The 12171-nt window shown below is 37.5% G+C and overlaps 1 protein-coding gene across 5 annotated transcripts in view; it reads left to right on the top strand.

Moving 5' to 3' along the window:
• Positions 1–7571: 7571 nt before the first annotated feature.
• Positions 7572–12171, top strand: part of PPP1R42 (protein phosphatase 1 regulatory subunit 42) — a 46617-nt gene continuing 42017 nt past the window's right edge. For 3 of the 5 annotated variants that reach the window (XM_034668860.1, XM_002916387.4, XM_019796542.2), the window contains exon 1: positions 7577–7765. The gene's annotated coding sequence lies outside the window, so the exon portion shown is untranslated. Of the gene's footprint in view, positions 7766–12171 lie in introns of all 5 variants that reach the window. The other 2 variants (XM_034668859.1, XM_034668861.1) reach the window with 2 other exon arrangements.

Below are 12171 nucleotides of genomic sequence, written 5' to 3'. Positions count from 1 at the left end.
TAAAGCTAAATAAGAAATTAATTTATGATCTTATATTATGAGGACACAACCATGGCTGAATAATTACAACCATCTGAAGTGTTCTATAGCCTCAGAAAAGTTAACTTGATATATCACTAATGTGAGAATTAAACATGAACACCACTTTTTAGGGGAGATTATTTTTGAACATTCTAAATAGTCTTAATATTTAAGGTAAAATACTACACCACTTAAAACTAAGGAACTATTAACTATTGAAATGGTAATTTATTTAGACAGACATCAATACTATGAACTTCTAGTTATCCCCAGATCTAAAAATAGGCTATTAGCAAGTGCTTTATCTATTTCAGTAAATAGCAAAACTGAAACAAAAGCTGTATTAAATATGAGGATTTGGAGTACAAATAGAAATTATATTTTCTAATTCTCAGGCTCTTGCTACCAGATTTCTAAGAGCATCTTTAGTAATACTATATTTATCATATTAATATCACATTACAAGAAGATTACATTTTTTTTCTATTTTTTTTAAAGATTTTATTTATTTATTTGACAGAGATAGAGACAGCCAGAGAGAGAGGGAACACAAGCAGGGTGAGTGGGAGAGGAAGAAGCAGGCTCATAGCGGAAGAGCCTGATGTGGGGCTCGATTCCATAACGCCGGGATCACGCCCTGAGCCGAAGGCAGACGCTTAACCACTGTGCCACCCAGGCGCCCAAGAACATTACATTTTTTTAAAGATTTTATTTATTTTAGAAAGAGAGCACTCGCACAAGGGGCGGGGAGGGGCAGAGGGCGGGAAGGGAGAGGATCTCAAGCAAACTCCTCACTGAGCTCAGAGGCCAGCCCAAAGGGGTGGGTGGGCTCTATCTCAGCACCCTGAGATCATGACCTGAACTGAAACCAGGAGTCAGAAGCTTAACTGACTGAGCCACCCAGGCACCCCAGAACATTACATTTCAATCAAGATTTTGAATTTTAGCTTATAATAAAGTGGCAACTATTCTCTCCTTCAAACTCTAAATATAATAACGTTAGTTTTTCCTAATAACAAAGGGAAATTTTACATTCTGCCTTATGGGTTAAATGTTGCTATATGTCAAAATCCAAATTTCTCACTGTGGCTTAAGGGCTGATCTGGTTCCTGTTTTTCTTTCATTCCATTTTCCTCCATCCTGAATAGGATCCAGCCACAGTGTCCTCTGGGTCCTTATGCTCATCCAGTTCCCGCCCACACCCCCGCCCCCGCCAAGCCCTCAAACTGGCTGCTTCCTTCTCAGGCTCCCAGGCCTGGCTTGTTAGGCTCCTCATTTTTCAAGCCTCTGCTCAAATTCTGCCTCCTCAGAGAGACCTTGCCTTCTCACCTCAAGGAAACACCTCTCCCCTTCCCTCCTTCTTCCCTACTTCTACAAGCCAGTTTCACTCTATTTCCTTCACTGACTATACCACAATCTGAAATTATCTTGGTCATTGATTTATTTACTTGTTCACTGCCTCCGCTTACTAGAATATAAGCTCCATAGGCCCAGGGACTTCGTCTAACTAACTTCTGTATCCCCAGCAGCTTGAACAATGGCACATGAGGTAATTGTTGAATATTTGTTCAATGAAGAAATAAGTGCAATGGACATTTCAATTTGTTTTTAAGAAACATTAACAATATTTGTTTTTAGAATGACAAGACTAAATGTGTTCATTTCTTTGTATGGGAAACTGACTTTTGTTGACTATGCAGTCATTATAAAATGAGTATCTTTTCCCAAACTTCTTAGTAGATTTAAAACAAAAGTGGAAAAAAAGATCTTTTCTCAATGAAGAGTCACTATTGCAGAAATATGGAAAGGGCCACACCCTAGCAAAAAAGCACCATCCATTTTCAAAAACAAGCATGAAGAGAGGAGCTCTTTTCAAGCTGACTACCTCCTCCCCCCCCAAAAGCAGACAGGAGCCAAAAATATATATAATAATAATAATAATAATAATAATAATAATAAACAACTAAATAAGGTATACAGATATACAAGATGTTTTCACTGATTTTAGCAAATTATTGTGAAAGACATAAGAATAGAGTATGTTACATTGCTGAGTTTCACTATTAGCCTCAATCATCACCAACTAATTAAACTTTTACTGAACTTACTATTGGCTTGATCAACTTCAGCGAAGTCTTGGATCTATTTTAGAAAACAGCGGTTCCCCACCCCTTATTCAAAAGACAATTTTTTAAAATTCTTAAAACACAGGGTGCCTGAATGGCTCAGTTGGTTAAGCCTCTGACTCTTGATCTCAGTTCAGGTCATCTTGGGGTTATGGGATGGAGTCCCAAGTAGGGCTCCTGGCAGGGTTGAGGGGAGGTGGGGGGGATGAGTAGGGGTAGGGATCAAGCCCCACATCTGGCTCTGTGCTTGGCATAGAGCTCGCTTGGGATTCTCTCTCTCCCTCCCCCCCTGCTCACTTGCTCTCTCTTAAAATAAATAAATAAATAAACAAACAAATAAATAAAATTTTAAGATAAAAATAAAATTCCTAAAACATAAGCAATGTACTCTTCCTGAAACCTAAACTTATTCTAAAATTGTTAAGTCCCTTTCTTACAGATGCTTTCTAAAAAGACTCAAACTACAGTGTTAGACTCTAAAGACAGTAGACGTTTCAGAAATATAGAACATTACTTAAATAAGACCATCAGTGGCTATGTTCACAAAAATACTTTTCAGAAAACATTTTAATGTAAGATATATTATCTGTATGATATGTGACTTTATTTTCAGCTTAGATCCCTCAATTTACAGTCACGTCTCATACATCTTATATTTATTACAATTTGACCCTCTAGTGGAGGAAGAAAGTGAACCACTTTAGAACAGATATGTTATATATTAAACATATATTAGAACTTTAAAAATAGAACTTGAGAAAAAGTCTTTGTGTATTAAAATTAATAGAAGTTAGAAGATATAATAGAACTTAAAGTTCTTTCACATCCACTATTAGGTAGTGAAGGGGCAATGGAGAGACAGCTGGCTTTGAAAGTAGTTTCTGAGATTGAGTGGACTTAATATCATGACTGATTGTGTGAGTACTACTAGTATGTGAGGGAATATTGGAAATGGCTCCCAGGCTCTATTTTGGGTAGTATGGTGGGTTGTGAGCTGGAGTGATTTTCAAGCTCAAACAATGGGTCTCAGTTCCTCATTGGCTGTTGGCTAGGTAGAAACTGGAGGAGGCTGATCAGATTTATACAGAATGGAATTGGGTTCATTTCTGACAATTTCAGTTTTAGTTGTCTCTAAGACATTCATCTCCAGGCGAAATGAATGTGTAGCAGCCACTTGAATGCATAGGTCTGGAAATTAGGAGAAATACCTTGGATTGTTTTATATATAACCTATGTAAAAATCATTTACATTTATAGAATACATTATATAATAAATGACAGAATAAGTTACTAAAAGAAATCAGTTACTAAGTTTTTTTTTTAATTATTTATTATTGGTGCCCATATTATATGCATCATGGTACTAGAGGCCATGAAGCTCTCAATTCAATGATCATCCCCAGGTTACAGAAATCAGGAATGGTATCTTGAATAGAAACTGTCACATCCATAAACAAAGGGTTTCCTTTGTACTGATTCTACAACTGCAACTTCTATAAATGAATACTTGTTAAGAAAGCTTTCATTCTAGCTAAGCTAAAACTTCCTATAGTCGCTTTATTTTCTCTGAGCTTCCTCTCCAAATATCTTATGAAAATGGGAATAATGTCCCAAATTTCTAAGCTGATCTTCCCTCCTTTAGGGAATTTTCCATTGCTCCCTGTATTATTTATTGCTGCATTAACAAATTACCCAAAAACTTAGTGGCTTAAAACAATACACATCTATTATTTCACAGATTTCATGGGTCAGGAATTTGGGTCCTCTCCTTCAAGTTCTTTCACAAGGCTGCAATCAAGGTATTGGCCAGGGATGAGGTTTCATCTAAAAGCCCAACTAGGGCAGGATTGACTTCCAAGCTTAAACAATAGGTCTCAGTTCCTCATTGGCTGTTGGCTAGAGGTCATCTTCAGTTCCTTGCCATGTGGGGCTCTCCTAAATGATAGTTTGTACTCTATGAAAGAGTACAAGCCAAAAATGCAATAGAGAGAGTCTGCTAGCAAGACAAAAGTCACAATCTTTTGTGACCTAATTGCAGAAATGACATTTTATCAACTTTGTTTTACTGGTTAGAAAAAGTCACTAAGTCCAGTCCACACTCAAGGAGAAGGATCACACAAGGGCATGAATACCAGGACATAAGATCATTGAGACCATCTTAGAAGTCTGCCTATCATACTCACTAATATTTGGTCAAGACCGAAAAAAAAAGGGGGGGTTAACTCCAATAACTACTAATTTTTCTGTATAAAGTTATATGAGGACATACATGTCTAGGCCCTTTAATTTGTTGGTTTCTTAATGAGAGTAGTCATTCAAATGTTTGCTTAGGGCCTCACACAGGGCTATATAATATGTACTCTAGAAGGTCAGGAAATATATACTAATTGACAAAGATAGAACAACATATGAAACAAAATGTGTGTTTCTGTCTAAAGTTACTTGGAAACTCTAGTGGAGACTTTTTAAAATGTGCTTTGTAGGGGCACCTGGGTGGCACAGCGGTTAAGTGTCTGCCTCCGGCTCAGGGCATGATCCCGGCGTTATGGGATCGAGCCCCACATCAGGCTCCTCCGCTATGAGCCTGCTTCTTCCTCTCCCACTCCCCCTGCTTGTGTTCCCTCTCTTGCTGGCTGTCTCTATCTCTGTCGAATGAATAAAAAAATCTTTTTAAAAAAATGTGCTTTGTAGCACTATTCTTCCAAGAGTGCCTTTTAAAATGACTCTCAAGACCTCACAATAATTTTTTTTTACAATACAAATTTACCAACATCTGTCAAAGTGTAAATCTTAAGAGTACTTTACACTGAACTTACAAATGTGTCACTGAAGACAAGTATTTCTTGTAGTCTGCCAAATTTCTGCCACATTGAAAAATACACAAGTGATTGTTGAACACTGTGTGCCACTAGACTGGAATTATATTTTACATCTTAATGAGAAAATACTTTCCCTTAAGCTTAACTTGTTGCATTAAAAAAAACTAATTAGTAATTTGGCAATTTTTCAAAAGACTAATTGATTAAATACCACCAGTCACAAAGAGATTTCCAATTCCATGAAGATCAGAATCCAAAATGAACTTTCAGAATAATAATCTTATCATTTTTTAAAACCCTGATTACTGAAAAAAAAAAGAAAGAAACAGTCATAATCCTACCATCAAGAAATAACCATTATTACATATTTTGGTATAGAGGTATAGATCTTTATAGATCTACAACTAAATCTTTACAGGCATAGATGTAGATATATATCCTTTTAGACATTTAAATGTGTATATAATTTTACCACAAATAAGATCATACTTTTTTATGATATGTGAAACTGTTACAAAACAATGATTAACAGAGCAACTGATTTTCAGTGAAGTATTGCTAAACATGTTTCCAGCAAAGTAATCTTAGCAGCAAGTTTAAGTGAGTGCTACACAGAACATGGAACAGCCCTGCTTACATTGCTAAAGCTGTTCCCAAATGAATGACCTACAAAACAAGTAAAAAGGGCATCTGATTTGTGCCCTGTATTTTCGTCATATTATTTTAATCATTCTTTTACTTTCTTGTATCCTTCCATAGCTTTTTATTCTTTAGGTATCCCTCCTCCTCAAACTCTTTACCTAGTATCTGAATCTAACTTATTAGTTTCTGAATCACGGAATTATTATTTGTTCTCAGAACAAATCTCACCTCTGATGACTCTGCCTCTGACATGTTAACCAGCTTTGCTTTCCTCTTCCATCCAAACTAGTTGGCATAGTTATTGACTTCCTATTTCCCTTTTCCCTACTTTCTCCCACACTACCATTTATGACCACTGGGTTTCAATGAATACTTCTATTCCAGAAACTATTAAACCTATCTCACTCCATACTTAACATGTATAAACCAAACTCATCCACTTCCCCTCAAATTACTTGCCACCTCTCCTCTTTCTCTAGTATCATCTCTTTATCCTAGCTAACACCCAGGAATTCAACTTCTTCCCCCCTTTTTATCCTATCAATCTCTATTAAACTGTGTTTCAAGATGCCTCCTAAATTTGTTCATTCCTTGCCACACCCTTTGCCTTCAACTTAATCCAGGCCAAAATTCCCTCACGACTGGATTTTAGCAAATGTTCTGAATGGAGTAAGGATTCGTCTGTATCCCCCTATGTTTCCTTCTAGGCTACTCTTACTGTAACAGTCAGGGAGGTATAAGGAAATGGGACTTGAGCCTGAAATCAGGCGCCCAATGGTAAATTCCCTCTCTGCCACCTCAGATGTGACCTTCGCATATTTCTTTCCTTCCTCTAGGCCTGGAAGTTTCCTTATTTGCAAAATGGCAAGTTGGACTGTCACATGGGCTCTAAGTTCCCTTGCAACTCTAAAAGTCTTCTATTCTGATGTTTCTTTGTTCAAGGAACAGCAGTGACAACTTTCCACTGTTGCCCACACGCACCCTCACCTTCTCCCCTCCCCCCTTTTCCACTAAGATCACAAATGTTGTTTTCCAGCTTTCACTGTCCCTTAGATCCAGATTGCTCAATTCAACATATCCCTAATGAGCCCCAGTCTTTCTATTGTAAATGTCAGTTCCTTACTCTATTATTCCCTACTCTTCATTTATAAATTATTCATTTTACGAATATTTATGGAGTGACTGCTAATGTACAAGGCACTTTTCTAGGTCCGGAGAATAGAGAAGTTAAAGACATAATCCTTGCCCTCAAAGAATTTACCATCTTATTGCAGACAATGGGTTAGTAACAAATACATAGTAATGTATTAAGTACTATGCTAAAGAATTTAATGCATCCTAATTGCTTTGGGTGCAGAAAAGAACAACACTTATAAGACTGAGTACATAGGAAACCTTCAGAAAGGATGTGTTACTTCCAGGCTGGGTCCTTGAAACTCAAAAAGGAAAATAAGAATTAAGGAAAAAAGGTGTGTCCTATTGCTACCTTGAGGTGCGATGAAGGGCGGGGAAATTTCTTTTAAAACAGGGCATATTGGGCCAAGTGTCAGATTGGAATACTGGAGAACGGAGGACCAGAAGCAAGCAATGAAGCTGATCATGAGGAACAATTAGAATGTTACTACGGACTTTGGGTTTTACCCGAGGAAAGGGTGGAGTATGGGTTGTACTTTGGTTCAGAAAATTTCCTGGTCTGTTACTGGGAAAAGGTGGTTATTGGGCGCTGAAACATTCAAAGCTGACAGAAGGATAATACGGTAGGGGTAAATCGTGTCCTGCCAAACACTGTTTTGGCAACTGTTTGATTCACTAAACCGCTAATATGACCGATGCCGCACGACCTCACCAAGCTAACTGGCTCCACTCAAGCCCTGTCTAACGGCCATCAACCTCCCGCCTCCGCGTCACAGGGACCCGCGCCAGGCCACTGCTGAGGGCGCTCCCGGAGACATCGCGAGATTTCCCGGAAACCGTGGCCCTGGCAAGAGCGTTCGGTCACCTGGCAACAGCACCTGGGCGGCTGAGGAACCTGGCGCCAAAGAAATTTACAAAGTCGACTTCCAGGCTCGGCTCATCCCGCAAGTGGTGAGGTGCCTTCAGGGAAAAAACGTGGGGACTGAGGAAACCTGGAGCCACGTTTCTCAAACTTGCCTGCCAGTAAGACTTTCTTGGGTCACTAGTTAAAATGAAAATCCCTAAGCCTTATCTCTAAATATCTACAATTTCCAGAAAATCAGTCTGGAAGTTTTTACAAATAGCTAGAATCAGGCAAGGCTCGGAAACAGCTCCGAGGAGGGAGACACGGGTGAAGGGGTGGTCGCCGAGCTGGGGGAGCGGGATCTGTGAGCACGGATCTGAGTTTGAAAAGGAAAGGCTGAGAGCCGGACCCGGTGATTTAGAGCTTTGGGAAGCCAGTGAGCCTGGGGCTAGCTAAGAGAAATATACAAACTAAATTTGGAAACATCCACTGCCTGTAGCCTGTGGGAGCGCCAAGAAATAAATTAAGGCAAAGGGTCCACTAAAATGGATTCCCAGAGCCTGTAGAGCAGCTCTAAACTGTCCCCCACTGGCAATCCAAAGAAAGAGAGCTATCCTAGGCAAGAGGAATCCCGAAATAACAAGTATCTAGTAATGAAAAATTATGAGAAAGCTGTTTCTCAAACTTTGGAAATAATGAACCTCTTTTTAAAGAAAAGCAAGGACACCCTACAAGTGTTGACATAATTATTATTATTATTATTTTTTTAAAGATTTTATTTATTTATTCGACAGAGATAGAGACAGCCAGCGAGAGAGGGAACACAAGCAGGGGGAGTGGGAGAGGAAGAAGCAGGCTCATAGCAGAAGAGCCTGATGTGGGGCTCGATCCCATAACGCCGGGATCACGCCCTGAGCCGAAGGCAGATGCTTAACCGCTGTGCCACCCAGGCGCCCCGACATAATTATTTCTATTATAATGTTCTAAAATGTGTCCGAACCCAAACTAGGTTCGATTTAAATACCCGAAGCTTATAGTACCTCTAAAACAAACTACAATACCAATAACGTTTAAATTCATATTACATTAACAAGATGAATGGTGGTGTTTTGATAAAACTAATTCCCCTCTTGTGGATTAGACTGCTACAATGCAGGTTCTTTTGCGTGAAGTCTCTATTATTGTGTGTTATGGGTTGATTCCATTATCTCCCTTTCCATATTCAAGCCCCTGGAAAGTTTTCCTATAGCTTGTTGATGAGGTCCATTGGCCTTGATTTAATTAATACTTCATTTATATACCACATTTGCCCCTTTGCTTTTCTAATTATCTGAGAGAATTAAATTTGTTTCTATACAAACACCAGTTTGTGTACTGGAACCTAAAGACAAAATCCATTTATAGCGTGGTCATTCATGAGGATTCAGATGATCCATAACTTGTCTGTTTAAGCCCAGTTTAGAAAATAGAGTCTGAAGCAAAGACTCATATGATAACACTTTTGGTGGGGGTTGTAATCTCAGGGAAGCAGGAGAGAAGGAAAAAAGGAATGAGAGTGATATGGAAAGAGAATAAATATAGCCCAGTATATAACCCAGAGGACCAGAGCTGCTGTCAGTGAGACCTTTTAAAATTACTGTGTCTCCTAAAAGTCCACAGGGGAAAGAAGGGAGAATAAATAATTTGTGGTTCCTGTCTCCCACGGGTAAAAATTACCCCCATAGGACATCACCCCCTTCATAGCACAGGGTTGCTCGTGCATGGCCACCTGTACAGCAGTTTCCTGATTCAGCTGTAAGAAAGAAATCCTGGGGTAAATAATCACTTTAAGATGTGCATTTTCACCACAGTTATCAGTGTAAAAATGATATTTGAAATTTCTAGAAAAATTTCTAAAATTTTAAAATAGTAATCATATTTTTAAAATATTTTAAATATTTCAAATATTTTTTTAAATATTGCATTTGTACACACTAGCTCCATAGAATGTAATTCCTAAAAGAATGTCACTTGCAGTGTCAACAAAGATATATGATCCCTAAAAATGACCCAAAAAATTATGCATGGCCTTAATTACAAGAAAACTATAAAACTATTGAAAATCATCAAAGAAGCACTCCTAAAATAGAAAGGCATACCACAGTGATGGAAAAGAAGACTCAATATGAGAGACGTGTTAGTACTTCAGAAACTGTTTATAAATTCAATGCAATTCCTAACAAAATCCTGACAGGATTTTACATGGAACATGATAAATTGATTTTAAAATACATATGAAAGATTTAAGGAGGAGAGGATTCTGGGACTACAGCAGATTAGGAAGCATCTGTTTCCCCACCTACACAACAACTGCATTGACAGAATCTGTCTGGTGTAAATATTTTAGAACCTGGAGTCTACTGAAGGCTTACAACTTCCAGGGGAAGACTTAGACATTAAGTCTCAATAAATTTCGGTCAATTTCAGCTCTACAGCAGCTATTCATCCCCTACACCCAACCCCGTAGCAGGAAGCTACACAGGGGTTTCTGGGGCATCTTACACACAGCTTGCAGTAGCCAAAATAGGCAAAAAGCATACTAGCCACCAAACATCAAGGATCTGTCCTCTGACCACCGATTGCTGCTTCTGATCACAGGAATGCAGACAAAATGTGCAAAGCAAAACCTAAACATGTCTACAAGAAAAAGGAAAAAAGGTCTTTCTCTTAAAATGTAGATAGGGAACGAGTTACTAAATAAGCCACAAAAAGCATAAAACACAAGCAAAAAAAATGATACACCTGACCACATTAAAAATATATAGCTTCTGGTTTTTTAGAAGATGCCATTAAACACAAACTGGGGGAAAAAAAAGGAGAAAAGACAAACTATAATCGGGGAATAGATATTTGCTATATATATAATCGATGATATATTGGTATCTGATAAAAAATACAGTGTATCTAAAAATTATAAAAATACAACCCATAAGGAAAAATGGGCAAAATACTAGAAACCACAATTAACAGAAAAGGAACACCACGTGGTGATAAACAGGAAAAGACCCTCAATCTCTAGTAATTATAAAACACAAATTAAAACACAAGGAGGAGATGAGACTACTGATCTGGCTGTTTTCAAATCCCTTTTTTGTTTTATTTTTACATACAAAAAGATCTGAGGAAAAACAAATAATGAGATATCACTTCACACCCACAAGATTGGCAAAAAGACAGCCATTATCAAGTGCTGACACTGGTATAGATTGCATTGTAAAACAATCGGAACTCTTTTTTTTTTTAATTTAATTTTATTATATTATGTTAATCACAATACAGAACATCCCCAGATTCCGATGAAAAGTTTGATGCTTCATTAGTTGCGTATAACACCCAGTGCACCATGCAATACGTGCCCTCCTTACTACCCATCACCAGTCTATCCCATTCCCCCACCCCCTCCCCTCTGAAGTCTTCAGTTTGTTTCTCATAGTCCATAGTCTCTCATGTTTCATTCCCCCTTCTGATTACCCCCCTTTTCTTTATCCCTTTCTTCCCCTACCGATCATCCTAGTTCTTATGTTCCAAAGATGAGAGAAATCATATGATAATTGTCTTTCTCTGCTTGACTTATTTCACTTAGCATTATCTCCTCCAGTGCCGTCCATGTTGCAGCAAATGTTGAGAATTCGTTCTTTCTGATAGCTGAGTAATATTCCATTGTATATATGGACCACAGCTTCTTAATCCAGTCATCTGTTGAAGGGCATCTCGGCTAACAATCGGAACTCTCTTAACTGCACTGGTAAAACTCCTTCAGAGAACAATTTGGCCATTAATAGTGAAGTTAAAAATGTGCAACCCAGAAATAGCCACTCCCAGTTTTAAACCCTAAAAAAACTCTTGCACATGTGCTAAAAATTACATGTATATAAGAATCATAAAAGCAACACTGCAAAAGAAGAAAAAAAAAACACCCAAAGATCTATCATCATAAGAAATAAATTCCTTACAATCGAATGTTATACAGCAATACAAGTATTCTAGAGCTATACATATCAACTCTGATGATTCTCACAAATAAAACATGAAGCAAAAAAGAAAGTTGGAATCAGAATAGTACCATTTATGACTGTAAAAATATATTTTAAAAAGTACTATATGTTGTTTAGCTAAACATACATCTATAGTAAAAGTATAAAGACATGAATCTAACTCTAAAGTCTAAAAATAGGAGACATCAAACCCTAAACGCTAAAAATAAAAGAATAGGGAGAAAGGTATAGAAGGGTTCCTAATGTATTTATAATGTTTTCTATTTTAAGGTGGCCTGTAAGTCCATGACTGTGGTGTTACTCTTTACACTTTCATCATGAAATATTTTTAAGACAATATTAAGAAAAGGGTTTTTTTACTTAATTAGAAACTTTGTTCAGAATATTATTGTCATGTTTGAAATTTGATCTGTAAACATAATCTTAAATTTTTGTTATAAAATGAATTCATGCAAATTTCAAAAATCTACAAAGATTTAATAATTTTATTCTATAGATTACATTTTGCGTTCTGAAGTATATAAGGATACAGTCCATATCTTCAAATATTT

The sequence above is a fragment of the Ailuropoda melanoleuca genome, chromosome 9, assembly GCF_002007445.2.
Source record: "Ailuropoda melanoleuca isolate Jingjing chromosome 9, ASM200744v2, whole genome shotgun sequence".
Classification (NCBI taxonomy): Eukaryota; Metazoa; Chordata; class Mammalia; order Carnivora; family Ursidae; genus Ailuropoda; species Ailuropoda melanoleuca.
The sequence above is the reverse complement of the archived record's forward strand: the minus strand, read 5'-3'. Positions and strand labels throughout refer to the sequence as shown.